At 49.2% G+C, this 25,309-nt stretch overlaps 1 protein-coding gene and 1 long non-coding RNA gene across 5 annotated transcripts in view; one reads left to right on the plus strand and one right to left on the minus strand.

Annotated features, from left to right (window-relative positions):
* Atpalpha (sodium/potassium-transporting ATPase subunit alpha) overlaps nucleotides 1–25,309 on the minus strand; it is a 144,557-nt gene that overhangs the window by 113,166 nt on the left and 6,082 nt on the right. The gene's annotated exons all lie outside the window — the stretch shown is intronic.
* Nucleotides 1–25,309, plus strand: part of LOC146185697 (uncharacterized) — a 141,026-nt gene that overhangs the window by 64,141 nt on the left and 51,576 nt on the right. The gene's annotated exons all lie outside the window — the stretch shown is intronic.

The raw sequence follows: 25,309 nt of genomic DNA on the forward strand, positions 1-25,309 counted from the left end.
GGGGGGGGGGGTGACCTTACGCAAGTGACGTCGAATGAGGCTAAGAATTTGAGGATACGCATTAGATGTTGAATATATCTACTCCGTGTCATGTTTACTGAAAACTCGACCCCAAGATATTTATGGTGCTAAACCCTTCCAAGACGTCGACAGACGCGCACGGGTGATTAGCACATGTTGACATTTACCATTAATCGGCATGCCCCACTTTAAGAAACATAGGTTGCTGAGTACACTGTTAACATGTATAGTGATCATTTTGCACAGCATGATAAATGACAGAGTCATGCAATATAATTAAATTTGTACTCACAGACTACGACATTATTTATATAGATTAAAAAAAAACAAATACCGAGACCAAAACAACCCTTAGGAAGTCAGGACTCCTGAAAGAACATGAGTTGGTTTAACTCTTTTGAACGAAGCGTGCTGCGCTCAGAGACGAATGATTTCTGAACTGAGCAAATATATTCACTATGGTACCCGAACTATTCATTTTATTTCTGAAGCATTCAATGCATACTTTACATTGTTACAAAAGGAAGTGACGTGCACACGCACATTTCTGTGACTTACGGTCAAAGGTACCAGTAGAAATTTTCCATAGCAGGCACTCATGAAATGACTTGTCGCGAAGGCTAAATCCTCAAGAAAACAAACAAAAGAGGAAAAGACAACAACACACCAATTTAATAAGAAAACTCAGCCAACGCCGAGTAAACAAATGTCAACAACCAAAGTGGCTATGATGAGTGCATTGCAAAAGTGATGGTGCACTAAACGTAAAATTAAAAAGGAGTCATATATATCTGAGGCAATAATTGACAAGGCACAGCGCTGATAGGATGAGGGAACAAAAGAAATTAAAAATTTCAAAGGGATCGTTGATGGTGGCAAGTACAGCATTGGGCTTAAGTCAGGTGGAATATATATTGATCCAGAGATGGACGAAATTTCTTCTTTCCAAAGGGATACAATGGTGTGCTACAATTCAGATTGCTTATTGATTACAGGTGATGGCTGCATCAAGTATTTCGCGAATAAGCTGGTTTTCTATTTGCCGTCATACTTGTGTTTGTAAATGTCGGAGGGCAGCAGCTGCAGTGTATACTTCAGGACAGTGAATGGTCAAGTCACCAAATATTTTTTCTCTCTTTGTGAATATGCTTCTGCAGTCTTTTGCTGACACCAGTGGCCTGTCCCCGACGTATTCTTTGCGGCTAAGAAAAAGATCTAAAATATACGACTCCCAATGGCGCATATGAAACAACGGGTGATCGATACGCCTTACTGTACATTCATGCATTCGTTAGGCTGGTTTGTCCATGCGTCGATAAAATCTAAATGGACGGTGACGAGCACAAAATATTATAACTCTCGATCTCTGTACAGTCATTATCAGAATGTGGAACGAGATGAACGTCAGAAACAAAGGCTAGTTTTTTGCTTGATCTCTTGCATTCGGCGAAGTTCGATTTCATTTAACAATGTCTAGGCTTCTTAATGACTAGGAAATACTATCTGGTCCAGCAACATATGCAGCAGATACATGATAATTTAAGTAATATTGTGAGGCGTGAGGAATTATAGCGAGGCAACCGGCAACGGACTACCTTACAACCGGTGATCATAGAACTCAGTTGTTTTTCCGTCAGGTGCAATAATCTAGTGTTGGGAGAAACAATGTTCTGTTTTTGACATATTTTCACTCTGATAATTGCGTCTTTTTCGGTTGTATGAACGTCAGTATGGCCAAAAAAATATATATTCTGTTCAACAAATTTCAGCGGCTGGAAACAGAAAACCGCAAGTTAACAGAGAGGCATTATGCCTTTCTGCCCTCTAAGTTGGGTTCCTTCTTCCACACATAACTGCTTGGTGGAATTTTTTTATATCTGTGAAGTTCGCTGAACTTTCGGATGCGATATTTGGTCTCCCGCACAGAATGGTTGGCGCGAGGTAGCAATCAGTGTGCACCTGTCCCCGGTCACGGAGATTACCAAATTGTACCATTTACCGATGTGCTGGGACCACCGATGTGCTCGGTTGTGCTGCAGAGCACTCGTTCCCCCCTCGTCTTGCATTCCTACCAGAGATGTCTTTTCAGCGCCCAACTTCAGGCAGCATTCACAGTGTTGAATGCCATTTCAGTGGCCAGTGGACATTTTTTTTTTTTTCAGGGCTATTGTGCGGAAGCAGGTGTACAATGGCTTACCAGTGTGGGATGAGGCACCAATGGTCGTTTGGGCTGCAGGTGCAAGCATTTCACCCCTCAGGGACAACTTTTTTTGTCAATTTCTTTTTTCAATTGATTTTTAATTTTTTTTTTTTTTTTTTTTGCTCCTGCGGCATACGTTGGTTCCTTATGCACGTGTGCGGAAAAGAAAAAGTAGGGGAAAGCAGAGGTTCGGAATGCAGTGACGTCAATGCTGTTCGTATGTGTGCTTGGGACCTCTCCTTTCCCAAGTTTTTGATTAACATCCTTTCCACAGTCTTTGATTAGCTGACGGAAACTTTATCTTCCTTTCCCTAATCGTCGGTTGGTGAGAAGTGTTGTCTTTTTGATTGCCGTCCCCGCCAAGGGCGGAGACAGAGGGCTTAAAAGTAAGCGCTCTGGGTGAAACCAGGGCATACCAGGGCTGATTTTGTCTATCAACGGGTCAGTCATGCAAATAGTTTTCTCCTTGCTGCTTGTTTTATTTATGTGTAAATAAATAGTTACTCTTTTTTTCCTGCCGCTGAGTAATGCGAATGTTTGCGAGTCCGAACCATCAATCCTTCAAGAAACCCGATTTCATCATCATCAAGTGTTCCTCACGTCGCCACATGAAGGGGAAACTCAATTCAGCCATCTTCAAGGAAGATCCTGCCACAGGCACACACAGTCCAGTTGGCAAGGCCACTTCAGGCCCGGGACATCGAAGTCCTGCTGACGGCTGGCCTGAAAGTTGATTTCGGCAGCACGGCGCATCAGAAGCAACTTCTTCGGATGCCGGCGTTGAGGAGACAAGTGATATGCAAGAATTCAAGCGGACTTATTTGACGCCACCTTTAGGTAAGCAGGTTCATCACATTTTGCTTGATTTTATAGGCACAAAGTTACATATTTAATTTAGGCTCACCTCTATGGCGCTGTGATACATGGTTGACAATGCGTTAACAAGTACAGGCTTGTAAGCAGTCGCTTTGACCAAGCCAGGAAGTCTGTTTTATTTTTGGGGCCATTTCACTGACTACTTAGCGATAATTACACTCTTTAGTAACTTTCACGTGTTCCTTCTTAACGATTAATCCGGCCCGCAAGATTTAAAATTGGGAAGAGGCTGAGCGCTCCTGAGTTGCAGCGTTAACTTAACCTAGAAAGCGTTCAGTGGCATAAGGTTGCACAGCGAATAAAGAGGTCACACTATTGGTTCGGATATCAGCGCAGGCATCTAATTTTGCTATAAAATCATGACAGTACAACATACGCGCAATTTGGACAGCGGCAATCTATTCTGTAGTGCGAAGGGGCGGTGGTGTGGTCGCAAGCTTTTACCCTACCTTGATCCTAACAAAACGGTCAGGCCATCAATATGACCGGTGGCCTGCTTTCTTTGGTTTCGTTAACGATCTCCTAAGTTATGGGGAGTTTGAAGGTCAAAACATGACACGAAAACATAGTCACATTTGCATATTTTGTACATCGTGGTATTTATTTGACGCCCGAAAAGACGAAACTCACCCATGTTTGAAGAAAACTGCCGAAATGTGGATTTCTGAACATGCTCTTTTTCGATTAAAACTTTAGCAGTAAAAAGAATGCTAATTTGACTGCGCACTAGGTGGCTCTTCATAGCGCGCACTGTCGTTGCACTTCGAAAATATCTAGCTTCTCTCAATGGCTATAATTCATCCTCAGCAGACGTATGCTTGAAACGCAGAGCACACTACCCATTAAAACTATTACGTATTCCCTGACCACGTCTGGAATATCGGCAGTGCTAGCGCAAATGGATTTGTCTTACTTTTCATCTTTGTCTGTGCTATTTTTATTTTTTGCTTTTCTTGGTATCATTTACTTTTCACCTTCATGATTGCTTTGCTTGTATTGTTTCTAAAAGACTCTTTTCAGGTTATCACAACCAGTAACCCTGCTTTTTGGATCAGCAGTCACAGCCTGTGCATTCGGATATTAAGTCTAAGTGTTCTTCATTTTTATTTTAATGCTGGTCCCTGCTCCTGAAGTGAGGAGCGCACATAGCATCAGCTAATGATTGACGTACTTGGGATGACAAAGAAGTTTTTTCATTGAACTGAGACTTTCCTTTCATCCCGATCAGTTTGGCTGTTTGGTAATAAAAATTTCCTGATCCTTGTGGCTGCACAGTACTGAGAATTTACTATCTGCCTGGTAATTTGATAAAAATGCCTGAAAATGTGAAGGAAATTATTTCCTGCCGAGGAAAAATAAAGGAATCCGGGTTGATCATCTTTTTGTATCTGGATGTCTGGGAAGAGAAGCATTCCGACCCGATCATATTGATAGTCTTATTTCTATTCTGACACTTATCCACTGATGTCCACTCACTCGCACTCACATCTACTCTCGCTCACAACCACTCACTCGCACTCACGTCCACTCTCGCTCACAACCACTCACTCGCATTCACGTCCACTCCCGTTTTCATCCACTCACTCGCTCTCACACTCACGTCCACTCCCACTGGCACTCGCAACCACTCACTCGCACTCACACTCACGTCCGCTACCGCTCACATCCACTCACTACCACTCACACTCATCGTCGCTCCAATTTGTGGCCACTCACTCGCACTCACACTCACGTCCACTACCGCCCACATCCACTCACTCCCACTCACACTCATGGCCGCTCCCATTCGCGGCCACTCACTCGCACTCACACTCATGGCAGCTGCCATTCATCGCCACTCACTCCCACTCACACTCACGACCACTCTCATACGTGTCCACTCACTCACACTCACACTCACGGCGTGAGTGTGAGTGTGAGTGAGGCGATATGAGTGCACTCATGAGTGAGTGTGCCGACCTATGACAGTGACAGGCTGACAGCGAGTTGCACGCAGATACACACAAACTCACAAAAGTTTGGAAGAACGAAAGCAAACAATGTGGCGAAATCAACAGCATCGCGAACACACCATAAAAGCCGCCCAGAGAGAGAAAGCCGAAGGGCGAAGAGGGCCGAACAGCGGCCACGGCTGCTGCGATCACTGATGCGTGCAGCTGCGGAAGGAACAAACGAAAAAAGGAAAACAGAGGGAAGTAAATAAACTTTTCACCTTGGGCATTTTGGCGAGACCACCCAGCCGACAAGCAGAGTGCCTGAGCGCGCACAACCGGAGTTGGAGCGAGGAACTGCCCTAGCTTCTGGGCGCGAGCCTACGGCGACAATTGACGCAGCCGAAGCAGAATCACGAAGCCGCTGGTGCGGAGCTGAACCGGAAGTTTGCACGAGCGAAGCAGACTATCAGCTGGAAAGAGATACAGGGAGGGAAAAAAAAAAAGAAGGTACACAAGACCGGGGTGGCGCCACGCACAAAGGTAACGCCCTTTGCCAGGTGTAAGAGTGAAACTTCATGCGCTTCCACAGAGGCCTTCAAGGAACACAATTAGCGCCTGTCGGTCAGTCAGCACGGAGAACTGAAACAAAAGGCGACGAAGGTATCGCTAGCCGCGGCAGGATGGATGGGATGGATGGAATATAGGAGCGTCCCCTTTGAAACGGGGTGGTAGCAGTAGCTATCATGCTCATTTTTCTCCCTACATGTTAATTATTGATTTAGATTGGTTAACTAAACCATCATTCTATTTATTAAATTTTTGTTTCCACATTACTAACATTATGTCACTTTTCTGCTTTTAAGCCACCAATCTTCCAGTCGTTTTTTGCTAGCTTCCACCGTCGGTTTATTCACCCGTCCACTGGTATCTCTAAACCCCAGAGCTTCAGGAAGAGTGACTGCACCTGCATCGACTTCCGGATGGATACCATTACATTCGAGTATAATATGGTCAATTGTTTCACTGGACTTACCACATACAGCACATGCGTCATATTCATTGTTAAATTTCTTTTTGTAGCTGCGTGTTCTAAGGCACCCTGATCTAGCTTCAAAAAGTAGGGCACTGCCTCTTGAGTTATCAAAGAAAGCTTCCTGATCTGCATTTTCCACTTTCGGTATAATTCCACACTCTGTTTCTTCTCCATCGAATTTATCCAATTTTTACCTTCTGCGTTTTTCACCTGTTGCTTAATGCTCTTTATTTTTTCGTCCTTGTGACTAGCATACTTACTAGTTAGTTCCTTCACCCAGGGGGCGCATCCTCTGGGTGAAGGAGATTGCGACGCGGAACACGGTTAGGAAAGCCCCAGGCAAAGCTCTGCTGTCGGTTACCCTCAACGCTGGCAATGGTAATCACACACCAGGACATTGCTTTTCGCCCTATACCGCTGCAAGACTCGTTTTAACGACTGTCGATAGCCGGCTACAGAGCTGTCGCAAACGCGTCAACTCTCGACTCCATAGAGGGAACATCGCAAAGATGGGTCATGGAACGTCATAAGTAGCACTTGGCACTTGGTGCAGAACCGATTCATTTTGTCAGAGCTAACTCGAAACTTCTTGGCGGAGGCTGAGCAGACCTCATTCCAAAAAACCGAGGCCGCCTTGTAACTGCTACCGCAAGACCGCAGTCGAAACATACTTTGATTTAAAAAAAAAAGAGGGCGAAACTCTGCGTTTTCGAAAGCTCCGTAACAAATAGGCCTCAACATACAAACACCCATGGCTAAAAGACACTACGTACAGTTAGAAGAGCTCCGATTAGCTTCGGCCGCCGTGGATTTTTCAACGCCGAGCGATTTTCTGCTACGCCACCCAATCTTGCACAGCTTTCCAAAGCGCAATCTAAATTAATAAGCAAGATAACAGACTTGCGGTAAACGTACTTTAGAGGCGAACAGATCCGATACAAAAACGCCGGGCGGCAAAAGGAAGGGAATTTAGCGTGGAGAGAGGTGGTCTTCCGAGTTGCAGCGTACCGTGATAATGCCACCTGCGCGACACCAACAGGAAAACGACGACAGCCTCCTCTTCGGCCGCGCTCGCTTGCTATTCCCCTCCCCCACTGCTCCTGCCTAGGAGAGAAAAGTGGGAGATTGTGAACGCGCCACTTGGAGGGCAAACACAGACTGCGCCGCTGCCTGTCCTCCCCGTGAAGGAGCCGACACAGGAACCAGGCGTATCCGCATCAAACCGGCTACGCCCCGGTCTGACGAGCGCGGCAAAAACACGGCGTCGGAGCATCGTACACACAAGCAGACCCGCGGAGCACGAGGCCAAAAACCATACCGTGGTATAACGTGGTAGCTACTATAATACCAGCGAACGGTACTCGGCTAGCGGTGGCTTTTGGCATAAGACTCCAGTGGCTCGGTCCAGCCGGCCGCAGTTAGAGGGAAAGGGTCAAGTTCAAAACAATCGCGCATCAATCCCAGATGGTAACAAATGGTTAGGAATCCTCCGCCTCGGAGCACGTCTAAACCACGGTGTCTGCTTTGGCACATCAAAATCTATAGTCGAAGCCAACTAAACAACAGATACATGGGTATCAGTACCACGGCCAAACTCATTCGCGCGCTTATAGCAAGGCTCTTGGCTTCCATAGGTCAACCATGGCACCGAGAAGACTACTCCCGCAAGTGGGTACTACTGCAATGGGTTCGGTATATTTTTACATCCTTAAAGGTGTAACACTGTCCCAGGGCTAACACCCAGCGCGTAAAGCAGCACTGCTTCACGGTAGAACATCTTTTGCTGCTGCGTTGAAAAGCGGATGCTGTGTTCTGTTGAGACCGCAGCGCGCGGGAACCCTCAGTGACCAGGACACTGCTGCAGCGGTTTGTGGCTTTCAGACCGCATTGCTCTCTTTCGCTTATACTTTATATGTATGCCCTCTTCCATTTTAAACAACGCAATGGAGCTACCGGAACACCCTGTTGGTTAACCGCCTTGCCTTACATCTGCCTTGCTCTTCTCTTCTCCTAGGATGTCAGCCCTGGGACACCCAAGCACCCTTTTTTGCACCTGAAAAGGTGTAAAAATGTTTAGAGTGATATAACTGAGCGGTAAAAACGTGTCGACTCCTTTCCATTTGTCTCTATCAGAGAATTATAAGTTTCTGCGTAGCTGGAGGTTATCGGGCTGTAACATCGAGTTGCCACCGGTAGCCCAGAGAACAAGCTTCGAATGACGCCATTTTTCAATTCAACCTAATTTCCTAATTACAGGCTCCTGAAACAGACGCAACGTGGCGCTAGCATGCATAATGCCTCTAACGTGCTTCAAACGAGTATGACCCGCAGCAGTGGCTGCGTCTCCTATTACCTTCAAAACGGGGAAGCTAGCCACAATCCACGTAATTGCGTCTCAGGCGAGTCGGATGGGGGACGAGCTGCATGCGGGTCAACTATAGAAAGGTAACAGTTGCAGTCCTTTTCGAAGCCGATGCACCCCGGCAGGTCTCGGGTTTTGCCCCGACCGTGCATGATCATGACTTGAGGCGCGATGAAGAGCGGAAAAAGAGAAGGAGGTAGCGGGGGGGGGGGGGGGGGGGGGGGGGGGGGGGGGGCGAAGGACGACGAAATTAATGACCAAAGCCTACCCCTATCCGGACGGAAAAGATGCTCTCTTCCGCGCGCGACGAGGACCGTGCACGGATGGCCCGGCGAGGGTGAGGTGCGCGAACGCCTCTTGACAGGCGCTACCCACGCACAACCTAACATTACCTACTATAAATTCCGACTCGCACGGGTCGCTGCAGAAGAGCAGCGGGTTAAATGAGACACGCCCTGCGCTAGCTCGACCTGTTAGGCGAGTCAGGTCGACCGTGAAGCACTGGCTTTTCGCGAATCCCGGGCCGGCTGCGCGGAAACTCGCCAACGAATACCGGATAAGGGTCGGCTAGGGTGAGCCTCATTTCATGCGAAAATTAAGCAAGCACGCGACGAAAGTAATATCGGTTGACGGTTTAAGATATGGCTGCATTAAGGAACTTAACAGCACAGAAGAAGAGCTGAGACGAAATACTCCGAGTAACCATTAGAGTAGTTTACATGCATTGGCCTGAACTTGGAGAAGGGGGTCTGGAATGTTAGAACCGGTTAAGATGGGCTCGAAAATTTACACTAAACATATTATGCGCTCCGACCGCTTCCCTCAGCTTTGTACGAGCAAATAGCACGACACCTTTCAAAATACGCATGTGGGACACAGGCGGCACAGTCACCTGTAGTAACGTCCGGAATTTAGCCAGTGAACAAGCTAGACTTCGATTCGTGGATTAGTAAATGGTGTGACATTAAATAATCTACTTATAACCCTTGAGGTAAAGCGACGACGAGCGCGCATGTTATTCGAGAAAAGCTGGACAAATCCATGACACCTTCCTTCGCTAAGAACGGGCAGAGCGCAAGCGCCGATCGAAAGTTCGGAACGCCCACTGGTATTTGAGATATCTCCCGACGGCTGCCGCTCCGCTCGGAATGCCTCGAAACGGGAAACGAGCCAACAGCTCCCGTGCTCCAGATAAGCGACAACGCTGTCGTCTCGAGCAAGGGCAACCAAACACGCTTTAAGCGTATACTATACACTGACGCGGTTGACGCCTGTGTCAACGGCCGCAGTGATGACCGCGGAGAAAATGCTGACAACAAAACAAGTACGACGGTAAAGATGACAAGGCTGGAGAGGCACAATTTCCGACGAAGCTGCAACCGAACACGCCGCCACTCACTGAAAAACAAGGACAGCGAGAGGCCTTTTCCTCTACTATTGTGTAGCGAAGAACAAAGACGCAGCAGCTCTACAGGGTAAAATGACGAAAAACATGAACGCTTCAAATGGAACTAGCGCTGTTTTTTTCTTCGCTTGCTCGTAACCTGCCGGCCAAACGAGCTGAGTTTGCATTCTATTTAGGAACTGTCTGCGCAAACGGACCTGTAGCTGGTGGCTGCAGTATGGTTTCATCGGCATGAGGGAAGCTGTCGTGGAAGGCTCCGGAAAATCCGGCCACATAGGGTACCTTCAGTGACAACGCACAGTACACGGGAGCCTTCAGTTTCATCAGCACACGACCAGGATCGGAATCGTGTCCTTTGGGTGAATTCAGCAGTCGAGCGCCCTAACCACCGACTCACCGCAGCAGGGGCGGCCGCAGTAACGGTGCACAATACGGTTAAAGCTACCCCGTTGCTACAACACTATTACATGACGTGTCATATGACGCATATAGTTTGCTCTACTGCTACCAAAAGTCGCGGGATGCTACAAAATGCCGGAAGGACTCGTACAGAAGGATCAGTGCAACTATCGGACACTGTCATTGCTGACATACGTTTGGTTTGGTTTGTGGTTTGTGGGGTTTTAACGTCCCAAAGCGACTCAGGCTACGAGAGACGCCGTAGTGGAGGACTCCGGAAATTTCGACCACCTGGGGTTCTTTAACGTGCACTGACATCGCACAGCACACGGGCGCCTTGCTTTTCGCCTCCATCGAAAAGCGGCCGCCGAGGTCGGGATTCGATACCACGTCCTTGGACACAGTAGTCGAGCGCCGTAACCACTGCACCACCCCGGCGGGGTTTTGCTGACATACGTGTGTATTCAAGAGATACCGTAATATTGATAAATAAGCTGACGAGAAAGGGGCAGCAAGCTCCATCACGGGCTTAAAACTAACATTCTAGGTATAGACTGTCCATAAGAGGGCGCCACCTCAAGCAAGCACGAGCAAAGCGGCCCAAAGCGAGAGGCAGTCGCCCGCGTAAAGACGTCAAGAGTCCCCGATGTGCGACGACCCTTCCGGCAGCGGTTCGTTCACCGACGGTGTCGGTCGGGGCGAGTGCGTCGCGGCACGTGCGGGCGGTGAGGGGAGCGGCAAGGGAGAAAGAAACAAAAGAAGTGGCGGAGGAGAGGCAGAAACCGGTCTGAGCCCACGCGAGCGACCAAATCTGCATAACGGCTACGCGTCGTTGAGAACTGTAACCAGCAGCCCGGCTATGAAAATCATCTCGCGAGAGCGCGCAGACGGAGTCATAATGCGAGACGAGACAAGCCTGAAGCCGAGACCGCTTCACTGCCGCCGAGTGAAGCGAAGGAGGCATCATATGACAAACGTAGGGATGACGAGGAGCGGGCGGGCGTACGTGCACCTGAAGTGCCCCGAAAAAAAAAAGAACAGGAAACTGCCCACAAAGACCCTGACGCTAAAGATGCCGCTCTACAAAAAAACCAGCAACTGTAATACGAGACCCGGAATCAGGCGGCGCGTAAAGGAACGTATTCGTAGATATCACCGCCATGCTTTCACCCCCTACCCAGGCGTCCATAGTGAAGAGTGCTGTTTAAAGACCAGCTGCGCCTTCAAAAGTCGTACAATCCAGCACAGCCGCGTAAAAGAACATACAATGCATGCTTACAGGGATGCGTAAGGCAGGGTGATTGGACATGCATGCTTTTGCGGCTTTGAATAGCACTAAGGTGAGAAAGAGGATCTGGTTTGATTTATGGGGTTTTAACGTTCTAAAGCGACTCAGGCTATGAGGAGACGCCGTAGTGAAGGGCTCCGGAAACTGCGACCACCTGTACGGTTTTTGACCGTATACTGGCATTGCACAGCATACGGGCGCCTTGCTTTTCGCCTCCATTGAAAACAGGCCACCACGGACAATATTCGATCGTACGTCCTTGCGTTCAGCAGTCGATCGCCAACCACTGAGCCACCGTGGCGGGGCAGATCGAAAGTAGAGGGGAATCAGACAGCGCCAATAAGGAGGCTTGCACGAGAATTGACAGGCACCAGTCGCCGCATACAGAGCGCAACTTCAACTTGTGCAGGCTGGTGTGTGTGAGAGTCTGTGTGAGAGTCTGTGTGAGAGTCTGTGTGACAGTCTGTGTGACAGTCTGTGTGACAGTCTGTGTGACAGTCTGTGTGACAGTCTGTGTGACAGTCTGTGTGACAGTCTGTGTGACAGTCTGTGTGACAGTCTGTGTGACAGTCTGTGTGACAGTCTGTGTGAGAGTCTGTGTGAGAGTCTGTGTGAGAGTCTGTGTGAGAGTCTGTGTGAGAGTCTGTGTGAGAGTCTGTGTGAGAGTCTGTGTGAGAGTCTGTGTGAGAGTCTGTGTGAGAGTCTGTGTGAGAGTCTGTGTGAGAGTCTGAGTGACAGTCTGTGTGACAGTCTGAGTGAGAGTCTGAGAGACAGTCTGAGAGACAGTCTGAGAGACAGTCTGAGAGACAGTCTGAGAGACAGTCTGAGAGACAGTCTGAGAGACAGTCTGAGAGACAGTCTGAGTGACAGTCTGAGAGACAGTCTGAGAGACAGTCTGAGTGACAGTCTGAGTGACAGTCTGAGTGAGAGTCTGAGTGAGAGTCTGAGTGAGAGTCTGAGTGAGAGTCTGAGTGAGAGTCTGAGTGACAGTCTGAGTGAGAGTCTGAGTGAGAGTCTGTGTGAGAGTCTGTGTGAGAGTCTGAGTGAGAGTCTGAGTGAGAGTCTGAGTGAGAGTCTGTGTGAGAGTCTGTGTGAGAGTCTGTGTGAGAGTCTGTGTGAGAGTCTGTGTGAGAGTCTGTGTGAGAGTCTGTGTGAGAGTCTGTGTGAGAGTCTGTGTGAGAGTCTGTGTGAGAGTCTGTGTGAGAGTCTGTGTGAGAGTCTGTGTGAGAGTCTGTGTGAGAGTCTGTGTGAGAGTCTGTGTGAGAGTCTGTGTGAGAGTCTGTGTGAGAGTCTGTGTGAGAGTCTGTGTGAGAGTCTGTGTGAGAGTCTGTGTGAGCGTGTGTGTGAGCGTGTGTGTGAGCGTGTGTGTGAGCGTGTGTGTGAGCGTGTGTGTGAGCGTGTGTGCGTGCGTGTGTGTGCGTGCGTGTGTGTGCGTGTGTGTGCGTGCGTGTGTGTGCGTGTTTGTGTGTGCGTGTTTGTGTGCGCGCGCGTGTGTGTGGGAGGGGGGGGGGAGGCGAAAAGCTTATTAGACATGCGCGCTGTTCCTCTCTGTACGTCAACACTCTGGCCCCTGCGACTTGCGTGTAAGCGCGCTGCTCGTGTGTCTTTGTGGCCAACAGGTGCGAATGATTTTCTGAACAAGTACGCACTATCTTGCGAGCGCATGTTTTTGGTTTCCTTCTGGCCGGGCAGCTTTTTTTTTTTTTTAAATGACAAATCGTCGGTGTCTAACCCAAACTTCAATGCTGTAGGCTGCGGTATATACACGCACTAAAGCCAGCAAGGCTTTTATCATAATGAAACCGTGGCGGCCACGGCTGAATATAGCGAAGAATTTATCTGCATGAACGGGGGCGTACACGTTAACTCGACGAAGACTGCGATTGCCACCATCGCCGAGCCAGCCATTCATTAAATATTCATAAAACCGTGGCGTGCGCACTCCCCGTTGAAAGAGCGCGTTGTACGCGACGAACCTCATGAATAAACGAGAAGCAGATCTGATATGCATGATTGTATACCGGGGATTATCCGTGCATACCGTTGTGTATAACAGGCATATGCTTTGGGCGTGCACCGCAGTATGAAGTAATCACGAAGGCAGCCGGGCCAAGCGGATTCCAGCAAGGCTTCGCACACCTTCTCTGAAGATAAGCCGGCGGAAAAGCAGATGTGGCGTAACCGCATTACCTGTTCCGTAACGCGCACACATGCCAAGCACCGGCAGTTTTTGACCACCAAAACCGGCACCCCACAGAAAATAGCTCTGGTCGCCGAAACTTGCTCAACATGGAATAATGAAACAGTGCTCAGTCTGAGAAAACCGCGGATATCAAAAGCGGCTAAAAAGGCTAAAATGAGATCCCGGCGATGGTGCCACAAGTGGTACTAGGCCCGTTAGAAACTATACGAGAGGAACTATCGATTTCGCTTTGTCACGTGGGGCAAGACATGTTCGACCCCTAGTTACGTTCATGACGTCGTGCCAGTATCTCTCCGTGTACTACGTGTGACCAGCCGCGCTGAACCAGTCGATTAACTGGCAGTCTACGACAGTAACGACGCCGTGCGAGGTTCTCGTTCCTGCACATTACCGAAATCTAGCACGATACCATTACCATAAGCTTCACGAGGCAGCGTCTAAACTTAGCGGTCTCTCTGTGTGCGCCCTAAAACTATACAATCGCCACACGAGCGCACAACGTACCTTTTTCTTTTCCTTATTCTTTGCCATAGCGCTGCCTCCTAGCTAGTCGACCGGCGGACCGGGACGTCAAGAGGTCAGCAGATCCATTCACGAGTCTGTCACGCACTACCGCAGAGCATCATCGAAGAGCCACGACGCACGACATTGTCTAGGGCGCTTCAGGCACACTTCAAGAGTTGCACATACAAATCAGACTGTACAAGTGGTCAATCCTTAACGGCGTTCCCACACGGGGTCACAGAACACTGCCAGTCGCGGCGGGACTCGTTACCTCAGGTGAGGCGCCGACGCGACGGGTGAGATGGTTCTGGGCCCGAGTCGACGGGCCATTCGCAGCAGCCGGTGTTGTAGATAGCACAAACCCGCTACGTTAAACCGGGAGTAACTCTCAACGAAAGCGGTGGCGAGAAAACGCGAATCCGCGGCGGTACGCCATCGGAGCAGCAGCGCGTGCACTTCGTCCTTCACCATTCACTCTTGATGTTTATTCGATGATGCTGATGCTGATGCGGCCATTCCCCTTTGTATCGGGGGATCACAAAGTTCTGGATCAGGCCAGGCCAATGTCGATGGAAATGGGCTTTTTGCCATTCCTTGCTCCCGGTCGGCAGGCAGCTTTCATCTGCACGGCTAGCTAGGCAGGTTCGGTTCTCCAATGTTACAAAATTTTCAAATACAAAACGCTGTACTATTTGCAAAGGGCCAACATAAAAGAGCACCCGTGCTACTTCCGCTTCTTTGGTAAGATTTCAGATCGTGTTGTGGCGTGACAGGAGCAAAAAGATACGAAAAGGAAAAGAACAAGAATACGCAGAATATTCAGAAGAGAAGGTTAACATGTTTGTTGTTTTACGTTCTACTTGTTCTTTATTGAGCAATTTCGTGAACTGCGCTCTGAATAATCCTCCACCCACGCACAATATTATCACATAGAACAGCGCCTTTATTTTATTTTCGTTTAAAAACAGTAGGGCTACATTACATTTTTATGCCGTCACCGTGGAATGTAAATACGAAACTTGCGCTCGTTTGCGTGCTTCTACCTCTAGCTTTGTCCGATTCGCGCAAGTTTTTGCTTAACAGCCTCTACTACTAGTTTCCCATCGGACCCTATAGCGCCAAGTGCTGAGTTTTCACTGGAAAGCAACCAAAATGTCGACTGCCCCTACAGTGTCACGTGTACCGAGCGAAACATGGACTTAAATGTCCGGGCAAGCTCCACGAATCGGCCAACAACAGGTTTTGATGGAAAATTCCTCGGCAGCGCAAGACTCGCCGACCTTGCCGGAGTGAACTCAGGTACTACATGCCGGCGCCACACAGGGCATCCATTCTATTTGCTCAGCGGTGCCACCGGGCGAGGGATTGCAAAACAGTGCACAAATACAGCATCCTCCTCTCCAGTCTCCAAAAGCCTCTCCTCCAAGTCCGCCTCCGTCGCTCCACCGTTAACAAAGGGCGTAAGTTTTCGCCAAATACGCAGCGCTTCCCATCAACCCTTACGCGTGCAAACCGCACTACGCAAGCGCACAGGTTGCAACGCTCGAAAGAAATCCGAGCAGCCAGAGATGAACAGTTTCGCCACTGAAAATACACGAACCACCAAAAGCGCGCAGCGACAGTGACACGTGCGTTATCTCGGTGCTCACAATAGACGATTAATTTAACAAGGCATCACTAGAAGGCTGTTATCGGCACACGTCCAGATAACGATGAGTGGAGAAAAAAAACAAAAGGAAAAGAAACGCGCCGCTCGAGTGACGCGAAAGGAGGCTCCCCTCTGTGCTCGAGCCTTGCTCACATCTCTTCTTCAAGCGACTGGACAACCGCAGTAATGAGCTATCGGAAGAGGAAACTGGTTCTATCCACCCAATGCCCCCCGGGCGCCAGCGTCTTACGTTTCCGAGAAACCCTCACACACGCACACACATCTGTGGTGAGCTGTGACCTCTTCGCGCGTCCCAGGCCAGTCGGAGCCGCCGCTGCTGCCGGTGTCGGAGGGGTGGACCCGGCAAAGAGGGAAACTGCCTGTGCAGCCCTCAATCTCGCAACCCGCTCACGCAACGAGATCGCCTTCCCTCCTTGCCCAGCTCACTCTTGCTCAGCCGATCCGGGCAGGCAGGTATACGGCAGGTGCGCGGCCAGTCATCGCGAACAACTATAATGCGGAGAGCGCGCTCCTCGTTCTGCGAAGACAAGTTGACGCCACCGCAGTCATGTTGGAGGACGCGGTGCCGATTAGCAGAGTCGCGTTTTTGGAGAGCGGAGATATAAATTCTGGAATCGTAAAATAAGGACTGCGGTAGAAGGCTGAGCGTCGGGAAGGGGGAGGGGAAAAGCTGTAAAAGCGCGCTCCCGGACGAAGGCATTAGTAAGAGAGGAACGCGACCGAATAATACGACAGTGAAACCGACCTTTCTTTTCTATTTAAGTGACCGCCGACTTTGTAATTGGCTGGCAGCAAAAGTCAATTCTAGAACCGGGTGGCCGTGGAATCGCCGCTATGAAATAGACGACCCAGCTAAAAGCCACTCGCGCAGAATGTTTGAACGGCAATAGCCGCAAAAGGAGACTAACCAAATAAAAACAGTGTCTACAGCGGCGGCAGTCTGCATGGTATTGCAGAGCGTACGAAGTGTAGCTAGTAATTCAGCTTATATTTTGTACAGCTATCGCCACCACTTCACTCAGGAAAAAAAAAATAATAATTTTTTGTTTGTTGCCACCGTAGGGAGCAAAATGCGAAGAGGAAACAATTTGCGTGCAGACAGTCCGAAAGTGTTCGATATGATGTTCCACACTTACTACGCTAATTAGAGCATCCGTACATACAAGAGACATACGAACTCAGTGCGCGAAGCCGAAGTACGGGAGAAAAATTTCATTGGGTGGCAGAGGAGAACGAAAAAGTGAAACGCACATAAGCTGCAATTAGTATTTGAGGAAAGCTACAGTTCGTGACTAAATCTCAGGCATCGGAGCAGTAAGGTAGTACGAAACAGAAAAGTTTCCAATACGTCCGACAGCCTAAAGCAATCACACGCATTCGAAGACACGTGCTCGATACAGTATGTGTACACGTGTCCGATACATGCAATGAAGGAGCTGCGGAGTCAGGGCCAGGCGGTGCCTATACGGGACAGTGACCGTTTCTTTCGCAACGGCCTAGTTTATTTCAAGAGTCGTTCGATTTTCTCCCATGTACAGGGTCGTCCACTTTTAGCTAGAACACGGTCACTGCTTTTAAAGCAACATTGTATCTGACGCAGGCAGATATCGATGCAAAGCGACGCAAGCACACAGAGACACGGATGTGCTGCTTCACATGGCCAGCCACTTTAGATTACTGCGTGGCCGGGTCGGATGCAATGTTGCTTTAAAAGCAGTGACTGTGTTCTAGCTAGAAGTGGACGAGGCTGTACAACGAAAGCGAAGTAGCTATGTTGCGTGCCTAAAGCTTGGCAAAGCGCCGACACCGCCAGTCGCTGGAGACTTGTGCTGGACATGGGCCGCTTGATAGGCGTACATTGCACGATGCGAATGAAGCCCAAAAAGGCATCCTACACACAAGAGATACAGGAGGCGCACAACGGTGAACGCAGATACGTTTTTTTCTTTTTTTTTGTCCCTGATCTTTTATGAAGTTATTTTATGCCACTCACGTGCTGTGATCTTTGCCGCTGTCGCCCTTTTTCCTGAACTAGCAATGAGCCGTTTTTTTTTAACCTGCCAGAAATTGTGCAATCTATGAATGCCCGCACAGGTAGTCTCAGACGAACATAAGGTACCTTTCTCGCTCTTTACCACATAGTAAATCGGTTAGGAGATTGAGGGGGAGGGGGTTGAAACAACAGGGCGAAAGGCCTCCAAAGGTCTAGCTTAGTAAATTAGTAGCCCAAGGCCCCGAAAGCACAACTTAACGGCTAGGTGGCAGGTTCCTGTCAGTGCCTGACAGAGCCAGCGCTCAGCCGAGCTGCGTAAACGACGCTTCCTCTCGTCTGGCGAGAGCGTTGCGTGTGCAAATGGAGGAATCCCCTCCGACCAGCTGCTGCCGTTCGTCGTTCAGCGCCGCCGACAACGCGCGCCAGGCCAGACTAGGGAGGAAATGGCTTCCGCAAACCTAACTGCTCCGCCATGTTGCGTGTATGTGTCCCCAGCGGCCGGGCGGCCAGAAACGGTCATTAGGGCGGAGCGAGCAAACGCTGTTGCAAAGGTTGCCCCCAGGACAGCGGACCCTTTCCTTTTACCCCTTGCACGCGGAAAAGAAATATTTTGCACGGTGCAGACAGACGTGGCAACTCCACCCGAGCTTAAAGTTGCCTGCAGTGAGGAGACGCGCGCAGTGTCCAATGTATGCGATACTAAGCTGTCACACACTACCTGATTAACGATAAGTAAAGCGTACAGTTCTAACTCTCAAACAGGTACTAAGGTTCAAGGTTTGCGAAGAAGTCCTGGTTTCCAGAACCCAGCTAGGACTCGCGCTGTTTCTCTAACCACGAACCTTGACTACGTGCACTAAACAAGTCTGGTCAATTTATGCCACCACTGAAAGTTTTACTGTCGACGTTTTTGTGCGCACTGTACTATTGCAATCGTCTGAACCCCGGCTAATGCACGGAACTCACGGAGCCGGCGAAAGCGGCGACGCCCGCCGGCCATCAAACCGGCGCCGCCCTTGAAGACGTCCAAGGAGGTCGCGCTAAACGTCCTCCCCAGGAAACCATCTCTTGCCTTCCCTTTCGCAACTTCTCTGGCGTGAAGAACAATGGCCGCATCACGAGCGTGGCCAAGCGAGACACGCCGAGATCGGAAACGAACGTATATGCGGCTAGGTTAGGGTGCGGCGCCGGCGACCCACCACGAGTCGCTCGGCGCGCGGTGTTAATTAGCCGTGATCATCGCCGAAGCATTAGCGCCAACAGCGAAAAACGAAAATGCCGCAGCTGCGCTGAAGGTAGCAACCGCGCGGCTGCTTAGTAAGTCCGAGAGCAAGGAGAGGGATGTGCATAGCCACCACACCGAAGTATACTCTAATATAACACGCGATGATGTACACGTCAAACGAAACAAGACTGCCAGACATGCGTTCGTGCTCGACACTGACCGCGAAGCTGTCCCAAAAGCCGGCGCCGTGGCGAACACACCGCTTAGTGACGGGCTGTCAAGAAACTTAGTTAACTTCCAAATTAACTCGGTTTCCAATTTTAATCCACTAGCGTCTGGCGCACAAAATAGAATTAGTAGCTACACTTGCGATCATATATAGCAAAAACCAGAAACTGCTACTTCTACAACCACAGCGCCACTCACAGCCGTCACGAAGAGCGCGTGAAAGCTCTCGGCTCTGTCGCACTGGATAAGCAGCTTAGAGGTATAGGGCAGTAAGGGATGGGGCAAAATATTTCGCCGTGGTTTTGCACAGAGGAGACCCGCGACGAGGGAAGGACACCTAATAGATATGCAAAATTCTAGAATGTTTGACAACAGATTACGCCGTATCTGAAGCTCTTAGAGTCGCCTATTTGCCTTCTGGGCCGAGGTGCAGACAAAACATCGGTCTCCTCAGCTATCGCCAGTATCTTACGCAAGACACGCTCCCCTCTCCACATGCGTCTGTGCCCGGAACGTACAAACGCCGCGCTCCCCGCGGTGTCCGCTCTCCCGACAGCAACTGGGATCAGCAGATACTAGCGTCCATCTCGCATTCGCAAAGAATCAGTCGACACCGAATCACGCTAGCTGACTGTTCCGAGGGGAAAGCAGTCTTCCTCTGGCAGCGCTGTATTCCCTTGATCATCTCCATTCTGAAGAACTGTACACAAGTTGCGGCTGCGGCGCCGCTGGGAAAACACTGTGCACGAACGGATAACGGTGCCCCGCGGTCAGCGTGTACTCAAAGCAATGAGCGCGTCCCTTCGGTTTCCTTGAACGCGTCAGAAGATAAGTTACGTGAGGCAGTAAGTCAAACAGAAAGGAGATTACGGCTTCGAGAGCTTCACTCGCGGGGGAAGGGTGGGGGGTCGAGGAAAGCACGACAGAAATGCTGAAAGGACGTCTAAACAACTTTGCGCAAAATACATTGAGACTCTACTAAGAATGTCGCTCAGCTGTACGCTGCTACAATGCGCTGCACGTAACACATTGACGAGTAATCAAAAATTTTAACTCGGCATTATATACTATGTGTTACACCTGTTCTCGGGCCAATCCAGCCGGTTTTCACATGACGGTCCGCACGGCTTTCAGTTCGTTCCGATAGGGTTGATAGCTATGGCGCTGGTACTCGACCAGCTACACATCTTTCTACTGAATTGACAAGGCCCCGCAGTGCGCTAAGAACGTACAAAAACGTGCAGCTAAATCCAACCGACGATGAAAACCGCGATGTCGATTCGAGTCGTAGAGGATGAGATGTGCTTCTCTGCGTGCAGAGACGAGATTGAAAAGAGAAATTCATGACCAATCGAACGCTACACAGGCTATATTTCTATTGCGTGAGTTTAACATTCCTCGTGGTATAGATACAAAAAAGTGATACATAAAAAAACTATACAGCTTCCGTGTCTCTGCATCCAGCCATAACCAGGTAATCTTTAGAAGCCAACGGTTAAAAACAGCAACATCAATAATAAGTTAAAAAAAAGCAGCATTTAAGCCGACTGCGGCGGCGTAGCCTACAAGAGGAAAAAAAAAATTAGAGGCAGCGCTGAAGGACGCTCCCGCAATGTGCTCTTGAACAAAGATAAAAGTTCGCCAGGAGGTTTTCGTTGAAAGAGCTACCAGAGCCTAGGTCGAAACTTTTCTCGAGCTCCCCTACAGTCGTTTCTGAGCACAGAAGAAAGATAGAAGCGGCAAAAGCAACAACCCTGAAAAAGTCGTAAAGCGATAAAAGCTCGGCAACAAGACTCGTCTCCCGTCGCAAGATCGCCCATCCACGACTCTACGCTGCCTCTTCATATCGGCACGCGAAGCGTGATGGGCTTTCGGGTTCTACGCGGACGGAGCGAAGGAACGAAAACGAGACGACGGAACTACACTGCATACCGTCGCGCGCCGCATCCTCCAAGTCTACGCCGAACCGCTCCAAATTTCGAGATGTACCCCGACCACGCAACGTGCGCTTGCCAATTTTTCTTTTCTTTTTCCTCGCGTGTACATACGTCAATGCGACGATGTTTCGGATAATGAAGAACATCGCCGGCCCAGTATTGGAATGTGTATGCAGTTCTCTAGCTCGATGCAGGGCCAAACAACGCCAACACACTTCCATTATTTGGTCAATGGTTAGTGCTGCCTGGGAATCACCGGAAGGAGCAACAGCTTAGATATCGAACGCTCAGAACGAATCGCCGCCGCCCTCTGCTGTATGCACAACTATGCACAACTATGCATCCTCGCCCATGTCGATTCTTTCAAGTCAATCGGAACACCACTCCCTACCATTCCTCGCGGACTGTAAATCAGCGGAGTAACTGCTGAGAAGCGAACCGCTCAAAACAAAAGCTGTCCCGGGCTTCACAATGTACACACTCTGCATCCTCAGTGCATCCATGGAGATAGCTTAGAAACACGAAGGGAGCAGCGTGGTTTAGAGGCGAAACGCGAATTGATCTCCCAGCCACAATCAAGAGGCGGAGACTGGCATGGAAGAAAGGTGTAAAGAGCCACTGATTGCCCTCTGCTTGTCGGCTAAATGTAACTTGAAGGACTGACAACATTTCCAAGCACAGGAATTCTGGACAAATACTTATAGTTTGGACGGTCGCCACCACCGGCGGCAAGCGCTCAATATCGTAGCCGGATTTTCGAAGTTCAGCAAGTCCGAATTACATTTTTTTTACATGCCCGCCGGTAACAGCTAGGGCAGCGCGGGAAGAATTTTACCGGGCTGATTTTGTAGCGAAGAGGAGTCGGCCACGATAATCATGTTCGCGTAAAATTTCTCTGAATTCTCGCTCTCTAATTCACGGGATTGGGCTATTCTCATTTAGTTATGTGGTGTTTGCTAGCGGCACCGTATAGAGAGCGCTAGTTGCTGAATTGTGTAGAGAATCTGGGCACGGGTCTAGGGGAACTGAGGTGGTTCCAATGAAACTACAACGCTGCCACAAGAGACAGTGCCCGATGGAGTAGGGTGAGATTGAGAGGCCTGCTGGAACAGGGCACTCGCGACTCGCGCAAAAAAAGAAAAAAAGAAGGAAGCATCAGCTAAGCAGCGGGAATCGGTATGGAAGCGTTTCACTTCCCCAGAGCCCCATCGTCGTGCATTTAAATGCATTTCTCTAAGCAGACGAGACTAAGGTCACGGGTGCCGCCCCACGACCCCGGAGCTGACAAGCCATGAACGCAGAGACTAGGCTGTTTGGAGTGCCGCGGCCATAAAGAGGGCTGCACCACTAAGCTCCGCCCGGCTACTGCTGTACACGCAGTGCCTCGAGGCGTAAAGATGAAGGGTGACAACAACGAGACGGAGTGGCTGCCTTCTGCGCACTCCATGGGCGACGTGAACGCTGGGGGAATCTAAACAGAAGACGCCGCTTCACGGGTGTCGCCCTCCCGAAAGTGAAGTTTCGGGCCAGCGTCTAGTGAAATTCGCTCTGCAGATTTCTGAAATTTATTGGTCAAATTTTACCCCTCCCGGTGTCAAGGCTGTTCATCCAGAAGTTTGGCACTAATCAGTGAAAGCAATCACCCGATCTTAGCCGATCGTGTGACTTAGGCTCTATTTGTATTTATCCACTCGGCAATTTACGTACTTTCTCCCCTGCCGCCAGGGTCCATGGTTCATCATATCCATCTGCAGCCCCCATCCATGGTCATGAGGACTTTCAACTCAACTCATTCATGTGCGGTATTGCACCCACTGATGCACCTGCTTTTTTTTTTCTTCCTTTTGCCCACACGGCATTCATTATTAACGTATCAAGTTGGCACTAAGACAGAGACAAAGAATAAACAAGTAATTACGTGTTTGGTCTGTCTTTTGTAGGACAGTAGCGCTATTTCAACTATGCCTTCAGGCAAGTAACGCGCGTGAAGACGAAGTCCGCGATTACAAACTGTCATTTAGTCCACCGACTAAATAGCACAAACACTCAGTATCCTATATTCATAGCCCCGCCGGGGTGGCGCAGTGGTTACGGCGCTCGACTACTGTTCCCAAGGATGCAGGATCGAATCCCGGCCTCGGCGGCCGCTTTTTCGTGGAGGCGTAAAGCAAGGCGCCCGTGTGCTGTGCGATGTCAGTGCACGTTAAAGAACCTCAGGTAGTCGAAATTTCCGGAGTCCTCCACTACGGCGTCTCTCATAGCCTGAGTCGCTTTGGGACGTTAAACCCCACAAAACCAAACCAAATCTATATTCATAGCTCCGAACGTGGCACAAGCACAGCATAACAATTTTTACTTACCAATAGCTCATAACATCGCTCAGTATCTTTCATTGGTGCCAAAATATGGAATAACGTTCTGTGTAAATTTTAACAATCCTCGAACGTTGAGATCCTCACTAAAACGTTACTACCTCAGCAAATAATTTCAAGTAAAAACTTAAATACTCGTTCGTGTATTAACAGCGTTGCTCCTGAAGTGATTGTTTATTATTAACAATGGTTATAATGAATCCATCACTAGCCATAACGACTAAGGTTCCAGGTGACTTTCCAGCGCAATTTCAAACATTTTTGAGGGAATATAACATCTTGATTCTCATCCGAATTCAGAAACAAAATAGCGCTGAAAACTTTGAACGACATGCTATGGTATGCGGTTCCGTATAACATCGCCATGCAAGGAGATGTGCTGCGTGGAATTGATCACCATCAACCTCACCGAAGATATGCTACGCACGTTATCTATGATGGCCAGTGTGATTATTAGAGCCTGAATGACAACCTTTAACATGAGATACATGACGACAGATTATTTATTAATCAATTTTATGCATTTAATAGAAATTTTAGATTCTGGTGAAGTTTGGGGAAACTTAGGCAAGGTTCTCGAGTCGCGGTTACTGGCAACTTTTGGGGAGCGTCTGAGCATCTGTCGACGAAGGCCTGTCGATGAGCGTAGTTGTCCCGCTGGAGAGAGATTAAAAAAAAAAAGAGAGAGAGATGAAAGAAACAAGAAAGAAAAGCTAGAACCGCAACCTGATCCTCGTGCATTTTTTTTTTTTTTTGACAAGGCCGTCAGTGACGTATCTATTCTGAACTGCATGAAACAAAAAATGCGATATGACGCGTACCTCATAGCGCTGGTGACGTCAGCGGCTGCGTGCCATTCCTCGGATCACGCGCGACGTTTATAAAAAAAAGCAACGCTGGCGCGCTCGCTTTCCTATTTTTACGCGGATATTTGTCATATCGATAAATCGCTCTTCCTGGGCTGCCATAGGGCAAACTAATACGGGACATCCTTTCTCCGCGGCCTATTTCAAGATTGAGTCTTTTAGTCACCACCAGTTCTAATATTCCCGGGCACGTACCAACGGCTTTGTTTGCACGATTGCCATTGCAGAGGATTTAAATACAGGCGCACTTATGGATCGATGACACATCGATATCCACGTCGCTCTTATCACGCGTAAGCATTTGTTTATTCGAGCAGGCCCCACAAGCTATCTGCGCTTGCTGTTGCAGTTACGGAAACGCTGGAGTGAGGACTGAATTCGAGCTAATGATGACGCCTTTCTTCCCGTTAGCACTAGCCAAGGAAAATCAGCCTGGCATTTCCAAGGCTGCGTCCGCTATAGGCACACCCATAAATCTATGCCCCCATAAGCTATCAAGAGGATGCGTGCGACTCTAAACCGTGCAATTCTTTCCCTTGATACAGGGCCAAGATTGAAGGCACGAACTCATCGTCTGCATGCACCGCTTGACGCCTCGGTGAAACCGCGTGCGATGCCAGAATGCGAAGCCTTCGCGCTCACTTCCAATACGGCTGCCGGGAGTGAAGCAGCGAGCGAAGCAGACTGCGTCTATATTTCGAGCAACATGACAGCAGTCGCGGTGCTACAGCGTGAAATCCAATCCAGGAATGCGGCCTGCCCTAGACTAAACAGGAGGAACCATAATCTTGAAG

This window comes from Amblyomma maculatum, chromosome 6, assembly GCF_055883805.1.
Source record: "Amblyomma maculatum isolate TAMU_Amacu chromosome 6, ASM5588380v1, whole genome shotgun sequence".
NCBI classification, from domain to species: Eukaryota; Metazoa; Arthropoda; class Arachnida; order Ixodida; family Ixodidae; genus Amblyomma; species Amblyomma maculatum.